The following is an 18,015-nucleotide window of genomic DNA, read 5'->3' on the forward strand; positions in this document are numbered from 1 at the left end:
CGCATTCTTTCTTCGCTCCCAGTTTTCGTGGCAGCAGCAGTCTCACAGCAGCAGCAGAGTACTTGCCGCAGTCTCACATCAACAGGACAGTACTAGTTTTTTATTGTTTGGAGCACCGGCGCAGCTACTTTCTCCGCTCCTAGTTTTCGTGGCATCGCTTCAAATTGGCATCGCCTACCACAGCGTGTGAAGTGAAGCCTAAATGCTCTCTCTCCTCTTTTGGCACCACTCAAGCACAACATTGTGGAGGGCCTAAGATCCTCTCTTCGTCACATGTTCCTTCACGTTAGGTTGGGACATGCTGGTGCCCGCACGTCCGACAGGATAGGATTCCGTCGGACGGCCGTTTCTCGCGTACCTGTACAGCTGCTCCCATCCGCTAATCACTACTGGAAACAGAGACTTTGCCGAGTGCAAAATTCTTTGCCGAGTGTAAAAAATCGGACACTCGGCAAAGACCTTCTTTGCCGAGTGCAGCACTCGGCAAAGAATTGCACTCGGCAAAGAGTTCTTTGCCGAGTGCCGGGCACTCGGCAAAGGACTTCTTTGCTGAGTGCCAGACTCTCGGCAAAATCTCTACACTCGGCATAGGCTGCCCGCGAAACAGCGTTCGGTCACGGCCTTCTTTGCCGAGTGCCTGCTGTTAGGCACTCGGCAAAGATTTGATTTTTTTTAAAAAAAAATTCTTTGCCGAGTGCCTCAGATCTGGCACTCGGCAAAGATTTAATTTTTTTTTTTTAAAAATTCTTTGCCGAGTGTCTCAGATCTGGCACTCGGCAAAGAATTTTTTTTAAAAAAAATACTTTGCCGAGTGCCCCTAGCACGGCACTCGGCAAAGATTTATTTTTTTTTATAATTTCTTTGCCGAGTGCTCCTGTGGATGCACTCGGCAAAGAGAAAATTTTTTAAAAAAATTTAAAACACTCTTTACCGAGTGCCTTATGCCTGGCACTCGACAAAGACACCCTTTGTCGAGTGCCATACCCCGGCGCTCGGCAAAGTTTTTTTTGTTTTTTTATTTTTGGTCTCCAATTTTTTTGTGCAGCCCTTTTAAAGCACCAGAAACTCCTAGTTATAATTTGTGGATTTTTTGTGGCTTTTTGATATATTTAGTTACTTTATTTCGTTTACTTGAATTTTTCCAAAAAATAGAAATTTGAACTGCACGTGGTACGAATAATGGAGTTTAATGATTGAAAAATTGATAGTCATGTTAGTGAGTGTTGTGAGAGGCCATATCCAGGAACGGACCCGAAATTTCAGACATCTTGTTCACGAAATATGTCCGCGAAATTGCGTGTGAAGTGTTTTTAAATTCTATAAAAAAGCAAACGAAGTCCAAAAATCATGAAACTTGTTGAGATATCGTGATATCATATGTGGAGGCTATGATAAAAATTTCAGAAGATTTCATGCACGTTGTCACGTACGATGCTTACAAAGCAGGACATCTCTACATGTGAGATCAGATCTCACATGTAGAGATGTCCTGCTTTGTAAGCATCGTACATGATAACGTGCACGAAATCTTCTGAAATTTTTATCATAGCCTCCATATATGATATCACGATATCTCAACAAGTTTCATGATTTTCGGAACTTCGTTTGCTTTTTATAGAATTTAAAAACACTTCGCACGTAAGTTCGCGATCATGTTTCAGTGAACAAGATGTCCGAAATTTTGGGATCCGTTCCTGGATACGGCCTCACACTACACTCAGTAATATGACTATCATTTTTTGAATCATTAAATTCCATTATTCGTACCACATGCAGTTCAAAATTATATTTTTCAAAAAAATTCAAGTAAATAAAATAAAGTAACTAAATATATCAAAAAGGCATAAAAAATCACCAAATTCTAACTAGGAGTTCCTGGTGCTTTAAAAGGGATGCACAAAAAATTTGGAGGCCAAAAACAAAAAAAATAAAAAAACTTTGCCGAGTGCCGGGGTATGGCACTCGGCAAAGGGGTCTTTGCCGAGTGCCACGGATAAGGCACTCGGCAAAGAGCATTTTAATTTTTTTTTAAATTTCCTCTTTGCCGAGTGCCTCCACGGGCACTCGGCAAAGACATTTAAAAAAAAATTAAATCTTTGCCGAGTGCCGTACCAGGGGCACTCGGCAAAGTTTTTTTTCAAAAAAAAGACATTTTTTTTAAAAACATCTTTGCCGAGTGTCGTGCCAGGGACACTCGGCAAAATATTTTTTTAAAAAAAATTACCAAGTGCCAGATCTAGAACACTCGATAAAAAAATTTAAAAAAAATTAAATCTTTGCCGAGTGCCAGATCTGAGACACTCGACAAAGAATTTTTTTTAAAAAAAATAAATCTTTACCGAGTGGCTCTGATTCGGCACTCGGCAAAGAGCCGGTTCTGGGACTTAAGCAACTTCGGCCGGCCGGCCGGCCGGGCAGTCAGACAGCCAGCCAGCCCAAGCGCCCACGCCCACGCCCGCGCGCCCCCGCCCCCGCGCCGCGCGCCGCGCCCACGCCGCCACCGCCCGCACGCCCGAGCCGCCCGCGCTGCCCGATCGAGCGCTGCTTTGACCGAGCGGGGAAAAAGGCCCTATGGAGGAGGGCGCCGCCGCCGCCGGCTAGGGGCCGCAGCCGGCGTGTCTACCGCCGGATCCACGAATCCACGACTGGACGGCCCCCCTGCCATCCTCGGCCGGCGTCCTTCGCGAGGGGGAGGCGCCGCCGCCCGCCTGGTCCAGCGCGCGCGACCGGGGTTGGTCCGGCGCGGCAACAGGCGGCCCCTCCCGCGCCCATCCCGGCCTTTGCAGCGGCCATCGTGGCCTTTCCAGCAGCGCGGAGGAGGAGCCCGGCGCGGCCGACCTTTCCAGCGACACGGAGGGGCAGCCCGGCGCGGATGGCGCCTCCAGCTGCTCGCGTCGTAAGGTTCTCCATTCATTATGTAAAAAGCAGTGCACATCAAATAGAAGCTCGTAGATTTACATTTCTGTACGATTCACAGTTCACCTGATATCTTGATGTAGATGATTTTCTAAAATTTGCATCGGGCCATTACGAAACTATGTTTGTGGAGTTAGTACGGCATGTCTGTGACCATGTTGTTCTAGACAAGTTTATCTATTTCTCAGAAAACTGCATGACGGACAACTGTTGCCTATTATTTCAGAAAAAATGCATGCCGTTGCAGTTCTGAAAATGCTGCTGACAATTGAGTGTGCAGGAGTGCTTACCAGTGTTTGTAAAACTCTAGCATGGTGAATTTTACTTGCTGTTTTCTTTTCAGTAATATTCCTGTTAGTTAGCTAAGAATTTTACCATGTCTGTTGCTGCCATGAAGTGTTACTTGCTATTTTACCTTTCCAGACAATAAAGTTATGTTACTTAGCATGGTGAATTTTACATGGTCCTATTTCTTGCAGTTATGGCTACCTAGATAAAATGTGAACTATTTTCTCTCAAATGAACTTGATTTCAGAACTGTAGCTATTGTTCTCTGAACCTGATTTTAGAACACACGATGCCTGCCTGCAGCCAGCAGCCTCGACGATCACGTACTGATCGATGAACTTGTGTGTATGTATGTGATACCGACCAACAGTCCAACACCAGGTGGAGGCGAACATAGGCACCGGCCAGCCAGGCACAACCGTGGCTTCCCCGGCTTCCTCTTGTACTCTTGGTACGTACAAGCTCTTTAATCTCTCCTCTGAAGTGTTAGACTTTCTGAGAAAGCATCCTTTGATAATTGATAGCGCAAACTTTTTTCGACAGAAAAGAGAATAATAGTTCGACAGAAATGTGGGCATTCGAAATCCAAAGATATATTAATCTGAATATCACACTTTAAATGGATAGAAAAGAAAGATAGTTCACTCAAGATTCTTACTCATAATTTTTAACTTTACTGGTTTTTTTTAGTTGTATGCTTTTATCCGTGACTATGATAGCTTTAGGGGGATGTTCCTGTACAGTTCGTGGTAGAATTAGTATCCTATGTTGTCATAGTCAGAAAGGCCCCCATCAAATAAATTGTGCAAATGCATAACTACATAGTTTTCAAGACAATAATTATCGCAATAATGGCGCAATTGATGCCACAATAGGGAGAGCTGGTCAGGTCAGCGTGCATCATGCAGGTTATTGAAGGCCAGTATTCATCGGCAATCTTGATTTGTTGGTAGATCGATCAAGCACATATAGCTAATTAGCTAGCATATATAGTCAGCCAAGAGAAGAGATAAAATTTGGCACTGCATATTAGCTAGCATGTACATGCCTGGTGTGTTAGCTGTTACTCTGCATCGTTGTTGCTTTACCTTTTTTCTACAATTTCATGAATGTAACTAACACAGTAGTCATGTCATCCTTGTATAGGAATCAAGTGAGAAGTTAGCGATGGGTGAATTTTTTTGGCATAAAACCTCCTGAGAAGAAGGCAAGTATAATACATTCCCATTCTGTCATTTTCAGATGTGCTGCATTGTGTTATGTCGGTTTAGGCATCTTTCCGGCTACACTGTGAATTATCTCTATTTTAGGAAATGGAACTAGTTTAGTATTTCTGAAAGCTAGTGCATATCTATAAGCATTTTCTTTCTTGTCTGAACCCAGCAACCTGCTATACTAGCCACTATTATAGTGCTAATGTTCATTATACTTGTGCTATACTGACCACTATTCTAAAAGCTCTTGTTAACTGACTAGTGTGGATCAGGTAGTGTTAATGTGCTATTATACTTGTGCTTGAGATATCATCGTTCATACTGATTCTATGGGTCCTTTCTGAACTCCTCAAGTAGTATAGGAGGAAGTTGTATTGCAGTTTTCATCGGGGCAGAGTTAGAGCTTGTGCAGTATGGTGCACACATACATTCTGCTGCGAGTACAATGTACAACAATAAATGCAGTTCTCTAGTCAAGCCTAAGATTTGTCTTGCTTTAAATTTTTGATCTGCTGCTGCACTGCAAGTTTTAAGTCGATCTTGTTCTGGCATGTATAAGGTAGTGTTGGATGACCTAGGTGTACAATTCATATTTTTATGTTCCTGTCTTGTTCACCGTGGAGAATTTTAAATTGCTTATGAGAATTCAGATTATATCTTTTGCTCTTTCTATTTGTATACATGATTTCCTTATGACCACTTAATTTTTGCAGTAAAAGGATGATAGGTTCTATTCTAAAGCAGCAGGCACCTGACAACCATAGAGCTGTGTCCATAGCGGTGGCAAGCTCCTGCAAGTGCCAAAAACCAAGCTACTATTGAGTAAGTTCTTCAATATGATGTACATAATATTCTGAACTTGACTGAATTTTTTATACCCAAATGTCTGATCAGCTGCACTTATCTTCAGTGGCCATTTATAATGGTTTTGCAGAATGTCAAGAACATGCCTTACTCAATGTAGTCACCTATAGTATGATAACAGTTGCACTTATCCTCAGCTGCAAGTACCTATAGTATGATAATTGTTCTAAAAAATATTGTCTGATCATAAAAAATTAAATATTAGTGAACTGATAGTAAATTCAGACCACTCTAACTCTTAAAATTATCTTGCAAAAGCAATGATATTTAAGATAGTAGCTGTAATCTGGAGACTACAACACAGAAAAATTAAGAATACACCTTCCATGCAAACTTCTGTACAAAAGAAGGAACTCTATGTTACTTGCTTGCTACCAATAGTGCTAGGGACATTCTGATTCAGATTATCATCGGGTTCTAATTATTGGCCTGAGCCAGATTGGTTTTTTTGGTGCCAAATTTGACAGAGAGGGACATAAATATGGTAACATATACCTGATTACTAACTGGCGAGCCAATATATGTTCTATTCCAGAAAACATCTCTTCTCTGGAATTGAGATCTCTTGGTCCAATTATTATTATTAATCCAGTAAACATGCATCCTTAGAAAGATCTATATAAATATTTGTGTACTTTACTCACTGTTTCTATTATATAAAAAAAATCATCAGTTCAGTTAGTTTCTTCTTATTTCACTAACTTTATATGTGTATATATCAGGTGCTTTCTTGACCACTCTGAATACGCAACTAGGCTATCAAAGATTGCTAAAGAAAATATCCTGGTTGGCAGGTAAACTTTCTTTTTTCTCGCAAAAAAATCACACAGTGTTTGTCCTTCTAGTGCCAATGCAGGCCGTGGGTTTCACATATTGAAGAACCTTGAAATCTTGCATATTCTACTGCCAGCTTTGTGTGCAGCAGTGGTTCTGACCACAAGTTGCAGGTTGAAATTTAAGCATACTTTTTGATAAATGAGCACCCTAGAACTTTCTCAATCATGATTTATGCCCCTCTTTTGGCAAAAAACAAAAGATCACGTACTATTTACTGACACAGTGTATCACTTTGACACTTTCAATTGCATTTAGATTGTAATTGAATTTTTATTCAGGATAAATCTCATGTGTGAGTTGACACAGAGCAAGAACTATTGTTCTGTACATGCGAATTTGTGTAGGATACAATCCAAATGGAACCAGTTTATATATCAATTGTATTTCATTTTGTAATACTTTTCTGTATAGAGTGGCCTTCTATGTTAGAAAGGCCACATTTTGGATTGCATACTAAATTGTTATTTTCTATATCGAGTAAGGTAGGTCTTATTCCTTGCATTTCAGGTATGATTGAGCATGTTGGCTGAGACCTGGTGCCTTAAATATCTTAGGATGCGCTGCTGCTTCACTCTCTATGTCTAAGTAAGTTTGGTTGATTGATGGTGCAAGAGAGCTGCTGCATACTGCCCTTCTTTCTAAACATTGCCAGCTGCAAACCTTATTGCTTATTACAGTATTCTCTGTTGTTGGCACTTTTAAATTTGTACTTTGGTTTATAATGGTTTTGCTGGATCTCAAGAACAACCCTCATACTCAATGTAGTCACAGCTTATGTAGTGTTAAAAATCTTCTATGTTGCTGCTCATGTATTTGTCATGATGGAATGTAAAAAAAATTACATTTTTCCAGTTTTGCCGAGTGTTGTGACCATGGCACTTGGCAAAGAATTTTTTTAAAAAAAAAATTCAAACTTTGCCGAGTGCCGGCCAGAGGGCACTCAGCAAAGAATTTTTTTTAAAAAAAAATCCAAACTTTGCCGAGCGCCGGACAGGGGGCACTCGGCAAAGAATTTTTTTTAAAAAAATAAAAAATCTTTTTGCCGAGTGTCTGAAGAGTTGGCACTCGGCAAAGAAATTTTGTAAAAAAAATAAAAAATCTTTGCCGAGTGCCTGTAGGGTTGGCACTCGGCAAAGATTTTTTTTTAAAAAAAATCGCCGAGTGTTTGAAGGGTTGGCACTCGGCAAAGATTTTTTTTTAAAAAAAATAAAAAATCTTTGCCGAGTGCCTGCAGGGTTGGCACTCGGCAAAGAAATTTTTTTTAAAAAAAATAAAAAATCTTTGCCGAGTGCCTGTAGGGTTGGCACTCGGCAAAGAAATTTTTAAAATAAAAATAAAAAAAATCTTTGCCGAGTGCCTGCAGGGTTGGCACTCGGCAAAGCCACCGTCAACGGGGCCGGCGCCGTGACGGTCGCTTTTCTTTGCCGAGTGTCCCCGGGGCACTTAGCAAAGCCTTTGCCGAGTGCCCGATAAAAGACACTCGGCAAAGAAGGCTTTGCCGGTCAATTTTTTACCGTGTGTTCTTTACCGAGTGCCGCACTCGGCAAAGGCTTTGCCGAGTGCAATTTGGCCTTTGCCGAGTGCCTCAGGCACTCGGCAAAGAACCTGAATCCAGTTGTGAATTCGCCCTGCCCGCATGCGCATCGCGCCACCGTCGCGTCCATACGACTCGTTCGCAATCCGCCCGTCCGACTTGATTCAACCTGCCCCCATCGGTTCGCCCCGTCGTGCCCCCGACCACGGCCCCAGCGCGCCACATGCCACATCCGCCGGCCATAGGCTCGCCGCACCCCATTCCTCGGCGCCCGTGTCGTGCCACCATCACTCCCTTGTGCGCCTTGACGCTCCGGACATCATGAAATACGTGCAACACGCATAAAACAATGCAACATACATCTGCAACAGTCTGGAACATACACTTACAACATATGTTATGAAAACATATGCAACATCCAGATAGAACACTTTCAACTTGCAACATGAAAACACTTGCTGCAACGAAAGACTGAAACAGATGAAATATTTGGAACATACAGTTGCAACATATGTGTGAAACATATGCAACATCAAGATCAAAATGCTTGCAACATACGTCTGGAACGGATAAAACATTTTTAAAAAACTCTTGCAACATGTCTCTAAAACACTTGCAACATATGCAACATTCTTGATCTACTTTTGCAACATCCATATGAAACAGCTGCAACATACCTCTAAAACATCTGAAACACTTCAAACATATGTTTGCAACATAGGGGAGGGAGAGCACCTGTGCCGGTCAATTCCAGTCGTCAGGGTGGAAGCCGGCGGCGAGTTGCGGCGCGCGAGCATCACTAGCATCTAGCACATAGCAGCCAAGTTCCCGGAACGTTGGGGTCATGGTACGTGAATACGGTACGTGGTATGTTGTTTCTTAAGTCCATTGGACGAAGAGGGTGTATAGCTTGATTTCATTCCCTTAATTAATTGAACGCGTACCAAGTATAACGGGAACGTGTTCTCGGAACGATGAACATGATCCTAATTAAATTGGTTGATACCATGAATGAATTAATTAGCACTGGTTTTCACTAAATATAAACCTTTGAAAGTTCTAAAATAATTATAAAGATAAAATTGATAGCTGAACTCGTCATGTAGTCTCACCTCTTTTTTCTTCCATCGGTTGAATTTTTGGCCTCAGATTTTCATCAAGTGGCCAGGCATGGTTCCCGTTGTGTGGATCATATTCCATCGTTGTTTAGAATGATGTTCCATCATGTTCCCGTTCCACGAATTAGAACGATGTTCTCAGAACATGGAACGTGCCCACGTTCCCATTCCCAGGCTGCTAAGAACCAGCACCAGCGGAGCGCCGAGCATCATCGCCACTAGCACCACCAACACCGGGCTTAGGTCAGCCGGTCGGGTGGTGCGCGCGACGGGAGGGGTGAGAGGCACACACGATGGGGCACGAGCCTACGGCGGTATCACTACTACAAAAAACGTTTGTAGCAATGGGACAATTTTTTATAAGGGCGGCTGGTGATGAAGCCACTTTTACAGTGGGCGTGCTCGGGACCCACGAGACCAGCCGCCCCTACAAATGGAACAGTAGGGGCGGCTGGTGATACGAGCCGCCCCCGGTGTTGCTATTTATAGAGGCGATAGGTGATTGAGACACCCTATAAATGCCCCATGTATAAATACCTGTAATTTGTAGAGGCGACTCAATCACCATCTGCCCCTATAAATGACCCACATATAAAAAATTATAGCCCCTTCTTCCTCCTCGGGTCACTCACTCCAACCCATGAAAAAAGGTGAGGAGACCTTGGGCACCTCTCAAAAATTACTCTACTAAGGGGGAAAGGTTTTGGTTTCAAATCCTTTGGTGGAGAGGTTGTAGAAGGTAAGAAAATGCTATTCCATACTTTTTTTAAAGTTTTAATAGTTGGTTAGTGAGTAATTAGAGTTTTGTTTTTCTCTCTCTTCTATGGTGCATGAGATACTTATGAAGCAAATTAGATCCAAGTTTTAAATGTACTAGGGTAAATTAGGTAGGAGAACAAGATCATACCCTTATTTGGTCCATGTTTCTTGATTTTAGTGAACAATTAGTTAGTTTTATGGATGTTTCATGTGCATGTAGATATAGATCTAGGGTTTGATTTTTTATTAATTTTGTTTTTGTAAATTTATGTTTGATGAAATTGGACTAGGGTTTGCATGAAAGATATTGGGTAAAATATAATTATTGTTAATTGTTGTCTTTGAAATTGTTTATTGTAATCAACAAATATGTATTTTAATTATTTATGGATAAATGGGCCATTAATTAATTTTCCTCTACCATGGTGTGTTTGTATGCTTCATGTAATATATTTGATTTATTTTCATATATATCTGAAGTATATACAATTATTCTCAAGTAATTATTAATTTGATTCATTTATATATATATATATATGAATAAGTAGTCCTTTAATGTTTGTTTTGTTGTTGTTATAAAAGATGGAGTACAAGAACTCTTGGATGTATGGTTCGTTAAGGTTCAAGGCATGTTTCCGTGAAGAGGTGGATAAATTTATTGAAGCCGTAAAGAAGCATGCAACGACGTTGACAGAGAATAAGGATACAATTATTTGTCCCTGTAAAGATTGCAAGAACCGTATGACATGGATAGATGTGACTATCTTCATATCACATTTAATTACGGGGGGATTTATTGAGGACTACACAGTGTGGATTTATCATGGTGAAACAGTTATTGTTAACGACGAGGATGAGGAGGAATACGACGACTAAACTCTAGAATCCATGTCCCAATATTCAGTAGAGCTTGATGCACGAATGGATCTCGAGTTTGGTAATGAACAAGGTGGTGATGCTGGTGGTTGGGATGGTAACAACGAAGGTGGTGCTAATAATGATGGTGGAGCACGTGTCGGGGATGAAGATAATTTTGAGCCCTTAGACCAGAGATTTTACTAAAGAGCCTGAAAGGTCTAGAAAATTTGGAAAAGGTGACAAAAGCATCGAAGGAGACTATGTATGGTGTTGAAAAGGGCTATTCGACACATTGGACATTGCTACGTTTTGTGCTTGAGCTACTCATCCTGAAGGCTAAGTACGGCTAGTCAAACTGTAGTTTCAATGATCTATTGCGTCTCCTGTCATGATTGCTGCCACAACCAAACTCAGTTCCTGTCAACACATACCAAGCGAAGAAGATCATAAGTCCATTGACAATGGGGGTTGAAAAAATCCATGCATGCTCCAACCATTATATCCTTTTCTGTGGCAAAATGTTCAAGTCACTAGATAAATGTCCCCGGTGTGGGGCCAACCAGTACAAGAACAATGACCTTTACGGTAGAGACGAAGCCTCCATGGGAAAAAAGAGGAATAAGAAGGGTACAAAAAAGGTGGTATAAGAATCTCAGCCCCTAGAGGACACTCCATTAGGCAATGATGCAAAGCAGAGAAGAATTCCTGCCTTAGTAATGTGGTACCTGTCAGTGACCGATCACTTGAGACGTATCTTCCTAAACCCTAAAGAAGCCACACTCATGACATGGTGGGATGATGAGCGCAAGGTGGATGATGATAAGATTGCACACTCGGCTGATTGTAGTCAGTGGCAAAGGATCAATGAGAAGCATAAAGAATTTAGCGATGACCTAAGGAATGTACGGTTTGGCTTGAGCAATGATGGAATGAATCCCTTCAATGAGAGGATGAGCGACCACATCACTTAGCCAGTGATCTTGACCATGTACAACATCTCAACGCGGTTGTGTCAGAAGAGAAAGTACATTCTCCTCACTATTCTTATTTCTAGCCCTAAACAACCAGGCATTGATATAGACGTGTTCCTTGAGCCTTTGATACAAGAAATGAAGAGGTTATAAAGGCATGGGGAGCCGATGTACAATGCGTTCTGAAAGGAGGACTTTATATGTAGAGCAATAATATTTGTTACCACCAATGATTATCCCACGTTGTTTGCTTTGTCTGGACAACTCAAAGGGAAGGTAGGATGCTTGGTTTGCTTGGATGGTACTACATGGGTGTTTCTGGATGCATCCAAGAAGATAGTTTACCTAAGGAACTGGCGCTTCTTAAAGACAAGTCACAAGTACCGCATCACATTATTCTTTAGATTTTATGACAACCCCTCAGAGATTGAACCCCCTCTGGAGAGACATCATAACAGAGAACACATACAGAATGGTGAAAAACATACGCGTTGTCTATGGAAAGAAGAATCCAGATAGGACGAACAGAGATAGAAGCACACAAAAGACGATTGGCCATCACTCGCATGTGCTACTTCTTTTCGAAGATCTCATAGTAGATGGTTGGCAAGCAAGAGATGAGTGACCTACATAAATTTGTGGTGGAGACACAAAACCAACTAGAGATGTGTTTACCTCCTGCTTTTTCTGATATAATACCACATCTCATGATTTACATGGTTCATCAGATATAGGCGCTGGGCCCTTGCTACTTGCATAAAATGCGGTCCTACGAGCGATTCATGTTGGTTCTAAGTCGACACGTGCATAATCGAGCATACCCAGAGGGCTCCATGATAGAGGGTTATAATACTAAAAAAGTCGTTGAGTACTGTCAAGAGTACCTAAAAGTACAAAAAGGGATTGGTAAACCCGATTCTCATCACAAGGGTAGGCTAGCTGGGAAGGACACTAGTGGTAGAAAAGTGTTCATCGACCATGATTATAAAGAGGTGAGTCAAGCGCATTACAATGTCTTGTAGAGTACACAACTGATGCAACCATACATTGATGAACACTTGGCTATCATTATGGCGGAGAGAAATAGTCGTACAGATGATTGGTCATGAAACAACACAAGCAACGACTAACTATATGGTTGAAGGACCAAAACATACCGCCTGGAGAAACCATAGACTCTATTACCATCAGTAGGTTGGCGGAGGGGCCATCGAGACACGTGACATCTTGGAAAGCTTATGACATCAATGGGTATACATACTATACCCACGCAAAGGATAGTAAATATGTGAACCAAAACAATGGTATTCAAATAGAAGCTCTAAATGGAATGGAGCAAAAGATCCAATACTTTGGCATCATTGAAGAGATATGAAAACTTGACTATGGAAGGGATATAACGGTGGCCCTATTTCGATGCTGCTGGATCAAACAACACCAACTGAACGAGATCAGATTGAGAGTCCTAGACCTCGAGAATCTAGACTACCAAGATGACCCTTGGGTCCTCGCTTCACGTGTCGCATAAGTTTTCTATATGCATGACCCACAAAGTAACCTCCCCCCAAAGAAGAAGACAAAGCACGTGGTTGCCTCTAGAAAATAGCACATTATCGGAGTTGATGGCATGGACGATGTTGAAGCTTAGAATAACTACAATGAGATGCCGCTATTCACAGACTTTCCTAAGAAGATTAGTGTTGTGGAAAAGAACCTGCCCAAAAACATATTGCCATGGGAACGAAAAGGTGTCAAGGAAAAAGTCATTAGTTGTTGAACGTGGAGTATTTGTGTAAGTGTGTGTGTTTGTAAGACTTCATTTATGCATGCGTATGAGACTATATATTTATGTATGTGTGTGAGACAATATTTATGCATATGTGTGAGACTACCCTTTACAACATCCAGATGAATCTATTTCAACATCCACCCTATTGCTACTAAAACTTTATGAAATCACTTAACACTTTATGAAATGAAGAAATGACTAAAATAAAAAGTTGAAGATCTTGATGAGTTATACAACTTTTATATTCATCACCTTTACAGCTGAAATCATTTAGTGGTTAAAAATAAAGTTTGAAGTTGTCATTTTCTAAAATTCAAAATTTGAATTGTTCAAAATTAGTGACAAAGATAGATGACCAGACTAAAATGACAGACCATGATTTTAGAAAATTTTAGAAAAAAACATTATATTTGGAGTTAGTATGAGGGAGAAAAACTAGTTACAAGTTTCAGCCACAGATTAAAAAGAAAAATCACACTTGTCCATCATTGATCATCATGAACTGTTGTGATTTTTCTTTTTAATCTCTAAGTAAAATTTATAACTAGTCTTTCTCCCTCCTACTAACTTCAAATGTGATGATTTTTTTCTTAAAATTTTCTAAAATCATGTCTATCAAGTTACTGTGTTGATTTAGTCATTCTTTCTGTTTGACAAAGTTTGAGCAATTCAAATTTTCAAATTTTAAAAAATAACAAGTTCTAACAAGATTTTGAAACACCAAATGATTTCAGCTGAAAAAGTGATGAATACCAAAGTTGTATAACTCATCAAGATCTAAAACTTTATTTTCTTTATTTCTTCATTTGATAAAGTGATAGTAAATATTATTCACAAATTAATGTCTCTCGTATAGTTTATGATACTATGAGTGATATGTAGATTGTGAATAATGTTTACTAACACTTTATTAAATGAAGAAATGATCAAAATAAAAGTTATAGATAGTGATGAGTTCAATAACTTTTATGTTCATGACTTTTCTAGTTGAAACCATTTAAGGTTTCAAAATCTTGTTTGAAGTTGTCATTTATTAAAATTCAAAATTTGAACTGTTCAAATTTAGTCAAATGAAAAGATGATCAAAATAAAAGTTGTACATAGTAATGTGTTCAACAACTTTTATGTTCATGACTTTCTTATTTAAAATCATTTAAGGTTTTAAAATCTTGTTTGAAGTTGCCATTTATTGAAATTCAAAATTTGAACTTTTCAAATTTTGTCAAACGAAAATATGACCAAAATATAAGTTGTACATCTTGATGAGTTCTACAACTTTGATATTTACAAAATTTTCATTTGAGGTCATTTAGTATCCTAAAATTCTATTGGTTGTTTTGAAATCCAAATTGTAAATTTCTAAATTATTATTTTTGTAAAGAAGAAAATATAAAAGTATATGTATATATATAATAAAATTATTTATATATACATATATTTATATATATAATAATAATAAACTAATATATAAATTTACATTGTGTTCTTTATATATGAATGAATTACAGAATTAGTAATTAAAATAAATTGAAAAATATTTGTAGGGACGGCTAAGTCAGGAACCGCCCCTAAAAATCGATTTGTAGGGGCGGCTAACTCAGGAGCCACCCCTACAAATGCCCTCCAGTATATAAGCCAGAGCCCGCGGGAGGCTGAAAATATTCTAAGTCAGGGCACGATTCTTCCTTTCAGACGCTGCCAGGCTACTGAACCCGCCCGTCGCCACCACCACCGTGCGTAGTTCCTCTCACCTCCGTCGGCCCGTGCGCGCCTGGCCGTGCGCTCTGGCAGTCCTCTCCCGTGCTTCTTGGCTCCGTTCGCCGCTGGGACCCTCTACAGAACTCTAGTCGTGGGCGACGTCATTCCCCCGGCGGCTAGGGTTTCCGCCGTCGTGCGCTCCGGTGTTTGCCCTCAACGTCATCCTTGCCATTGCGCACGCCGGCATGACATCTCCGTCGTCACCGCGCTCGTCGTCTCGTTGTGCCTCGCCAAGCAGGGTTTGGGGTCACCGGGGGGCGGCACCAGCTGTGGCTACCCAGAGATCGATGATGTCGTGGATTGTCCCTCTCCGCTCTCCCTCTTGCTCGGCCGGATCTCCTCCCATTCCTCCTCTCATCGGTAAGAACCCACTACCGGCGGTAAGGAAGCCACCCAGCCTGCCTACCCGCCCGAGCCCACAAGGTAGGTAATATACCTTCTCTTTTTGCATCCAATGCATGAGGTTTCTTGTTGGTTATTTGTTTTATCTCGTGATTGTTCTTGTTGTATACTTAGTTTTTGAATTTTTTATGCCTCTTCATCTTCTTGATTAAAGAGGCAATGCTATCGGAATGAATATTTTTATGCCTCTCGCGATTGTTCTTGCTACTCAGTAATTGAGTTATGCTTGAATAAATGGATCCATTTTTTGCATCGTGGAAATATCTAAGTGTTAGATTTAACTATTGATTCTATTTATAAGCATTTCATTTTCTAATCATGGTTTTCTGTTGGAGTGATTTACTTTTGAGAACCAATTATTCTCTCTATTATCAAGATATGCTTGTTGGTTGCCTGTAACATTTATAGTTCAGACATGTCTATATCACTAGACATTTGATGATTGGGTTTTACCCTTATTTCAAATGAAACCATCCTCTAGTAGATAAATAAAGAGTGTTGTTGTTCAGTTCTTCAAATGAAGCACCAACTGGAGATGTAATGACATCACCTTTTCTCCCCTTATTATATTACTTTGTGATTCCATAGTTTTTTTGCTTACTCAATTGTCTCTGTTGACTTTTGGGGCTTACTATATGATGCAGACTGGAACACCTGTTGCAGTGCAACATACACCATCAACTGTTGCTCTATGTTTGCTAAGCAGTTGTTGTTGTTTTTTGCTCAATCTCCCCTCTCCTCTCCTCTCCTTTATTTTGCCGATGATGAAATTGTTCAAGTCCCTGCATTATATGGAATATGAGCTGATGATTAAGAACTTGTGAGGAACTTGGCATTATTAGCAGCCGCACCTACATTACCTTCTCCTCTCTTCTCTGTTATGATGCCTTGATGCTTCAAGTTCATGATTAAATGATGATTGACATATTTCTGAGGCCTCTACTACTGCTACTACTTGTTTTTTATATATTGTTGTTTTATAGGACTACTTTGGTTTATAGACCTTTTTTATTTCTTATACCATCTTGCTACCTAAAGCACACATTCTTGCATCTATTAGAACAAAGGGCGAAATAATGTCGCGGACATCAGACAGTGCAGCCCGATGCCCCGAGCATGATGAGTAGCCAACCTATGAGGAGCAAGCACTAGAGGATTAGCTTACTCAGGAGTAGTTCGATAACGAGTTAGAAAAAGGATCTAGAAGTGATGCTTACTTAGGAACAGTGTGACGAGGAGGAAGGGGGAGCAGAAGGAAAAGCAGGAGAGGCTGCTGAAGGTGAAGAAGAAGAGGATGATGATGAGGAGGACTCAGAAGAGAGATATGTAAGTCTCGAGGATCCTTTCCCACGTGAAGCCAGAAGGAGGCCAACAGAAGAAGATTTGGACAAGAATTTTGACCCGAACGAGGAGGTAGGGATAAAGCCTTAGCTTATTAATTTTGCTAAAGCTTTGACTGTGTTACCTCTGCTAATAGTTTGACCTATCGTATATACAGGTCCCTCCTAAAACTCAGAAAAGACGACGTCGATGTCTACGACATCTCACCGGACAAGATGAAGTAGAGGAAAGGAGAGCAGAGGCAACAGACACAAAGACGGACATTGAGGCCTCTGCTCCACAACCTTAAGACACAACCACAAACATGACTATCACGCCAAAGAGAAAACAAGGGGATAGAAAAGCAAATCAATATCTAGATAAGGCATGCTATGTGATAACGGAGATCAGGCCAGCAGGGGAGATCCTTGAGCCGAAGGAATTCAGAGGACGAGTCCGTAATGCTATCGAGGCCCTAGTAAGAGATAAATTGAACCCAACAATCCCTAACTGTAAAGAGGTACCAGAGAAGAAAAATGATGAATTATGAGATAAGCAGCTGAAGCTTAATTTTAGATTTCCGGAGGGTAAGCACAAACAGGTAAAAAAATGCTTTCAAGATCATAGGAGAGTCATTCTAGCGTTGGAGGTCGGAGCTCAACAAGAAGTATATCCAAAAGGGGTTAACTCCCTTCAACGAGTTCAGCAACATAGCTTCTAGTCAATGAAAGGAGCTCGTGGCTCAGAAGACTTCACCGGAGGCATTGGAGCTCAGTGCTTGTAACACCGAGCTAGCAAAGGGGAACAAACACCACCATCATCTAGGCCTCAGTGGCTATTATGCCAAGGAAGAGCAGTTTAGGAAGATGAACAAAAAGGCCATAGCTGCTGGGAATATCGATGTGAAGAATTTGAAGATACGCTCAAGGAATTAGATATATGCGAGGAGTACAGAATCATCCGGTGGTAATCTTAAGTTTGATAAGCCAGAGACCCAAGAGGCAGTATCAAGGATACTGAAATATGCTGAAGACAAGGAGAAAAGCTCATTCAATCCTTCCAGAGAGAGGGACGAGCTTAGCCTTAGCTTAGGAAACAACGAGCACACAGGCCACACCAGGGGGCTAGGGAAAAGGATGACCTGGAAGCACGAATTCGAAGACAGACACATGTACAAGAAACATGGCATAGACCAGGAGGCTAATCTTGAGCTCCAAGTGAAGGCTCTAGTTGCAAAGGCGCTGGAAGAGCAAGGACTATCTACGGAGCCATGCATATTAATGACGTCGTGGAGAGAACTGGCATTAGTTGGCAGCCCTCTGAAAGTTCCTAGCAGCCAAGGTTCCACTGCAGCCACAACCCCCATCGATCACATACGGGAACCAAC

The 18,015-nt window shown here is 40.9% G+C and overlaps 1 long non-coding RNA gene across 4 annotated transcripts; it reads left to right on the plus strand.

Annotated features, from left to right (window-relative positions):
- The first annotated feature begins 2,379 nt into the window (after window positions 1-2,379).
- On the plus strand, window positions 2,380-6,924 carry LOC136546601 (uncharacterized). 4 transcript variants are annotated; one of them, XR_010781405.1, is made up of 6 exons: window positions 2,380-2,901; window positions 3,508-3,655; window positions 4,351-4,411; window positions 5,132-5,240; window positions 6,005-6,076; window positions 6,627-6,924. It is a non-coding gene; the product is annotated as an uncharacterized lncRNA (long non-coding RNA). The 4 variants fall into 4 exon arrangements; XR_010781406.1 differs by having other exon boundaries at window positions 2,380-2,896; XR_010781407.1 differs by having other exon boundaries at window positions 2,381-2,901; window positions 3,575-3,655.
- Window positions 6,925-18,015: the final 11,091 nt, after the last annotated feature.

Source organism: Miscanthus floridulus, chromosome 3, assembly GCF_019320115.1.
Source record: "Miscanthus floridulus cultivar M001 chromosome 3, ASM1932011v1, whole genome shotgun sequence".
In the NCBI taxonomy this organism is placed as follows: domain Eukaryota; kingdom Viridiplantae; phylum Streptophyta; class Magnoliopsida; order Poales; family Poaceae; genus Miscanthus; species Miscanthus floridulus.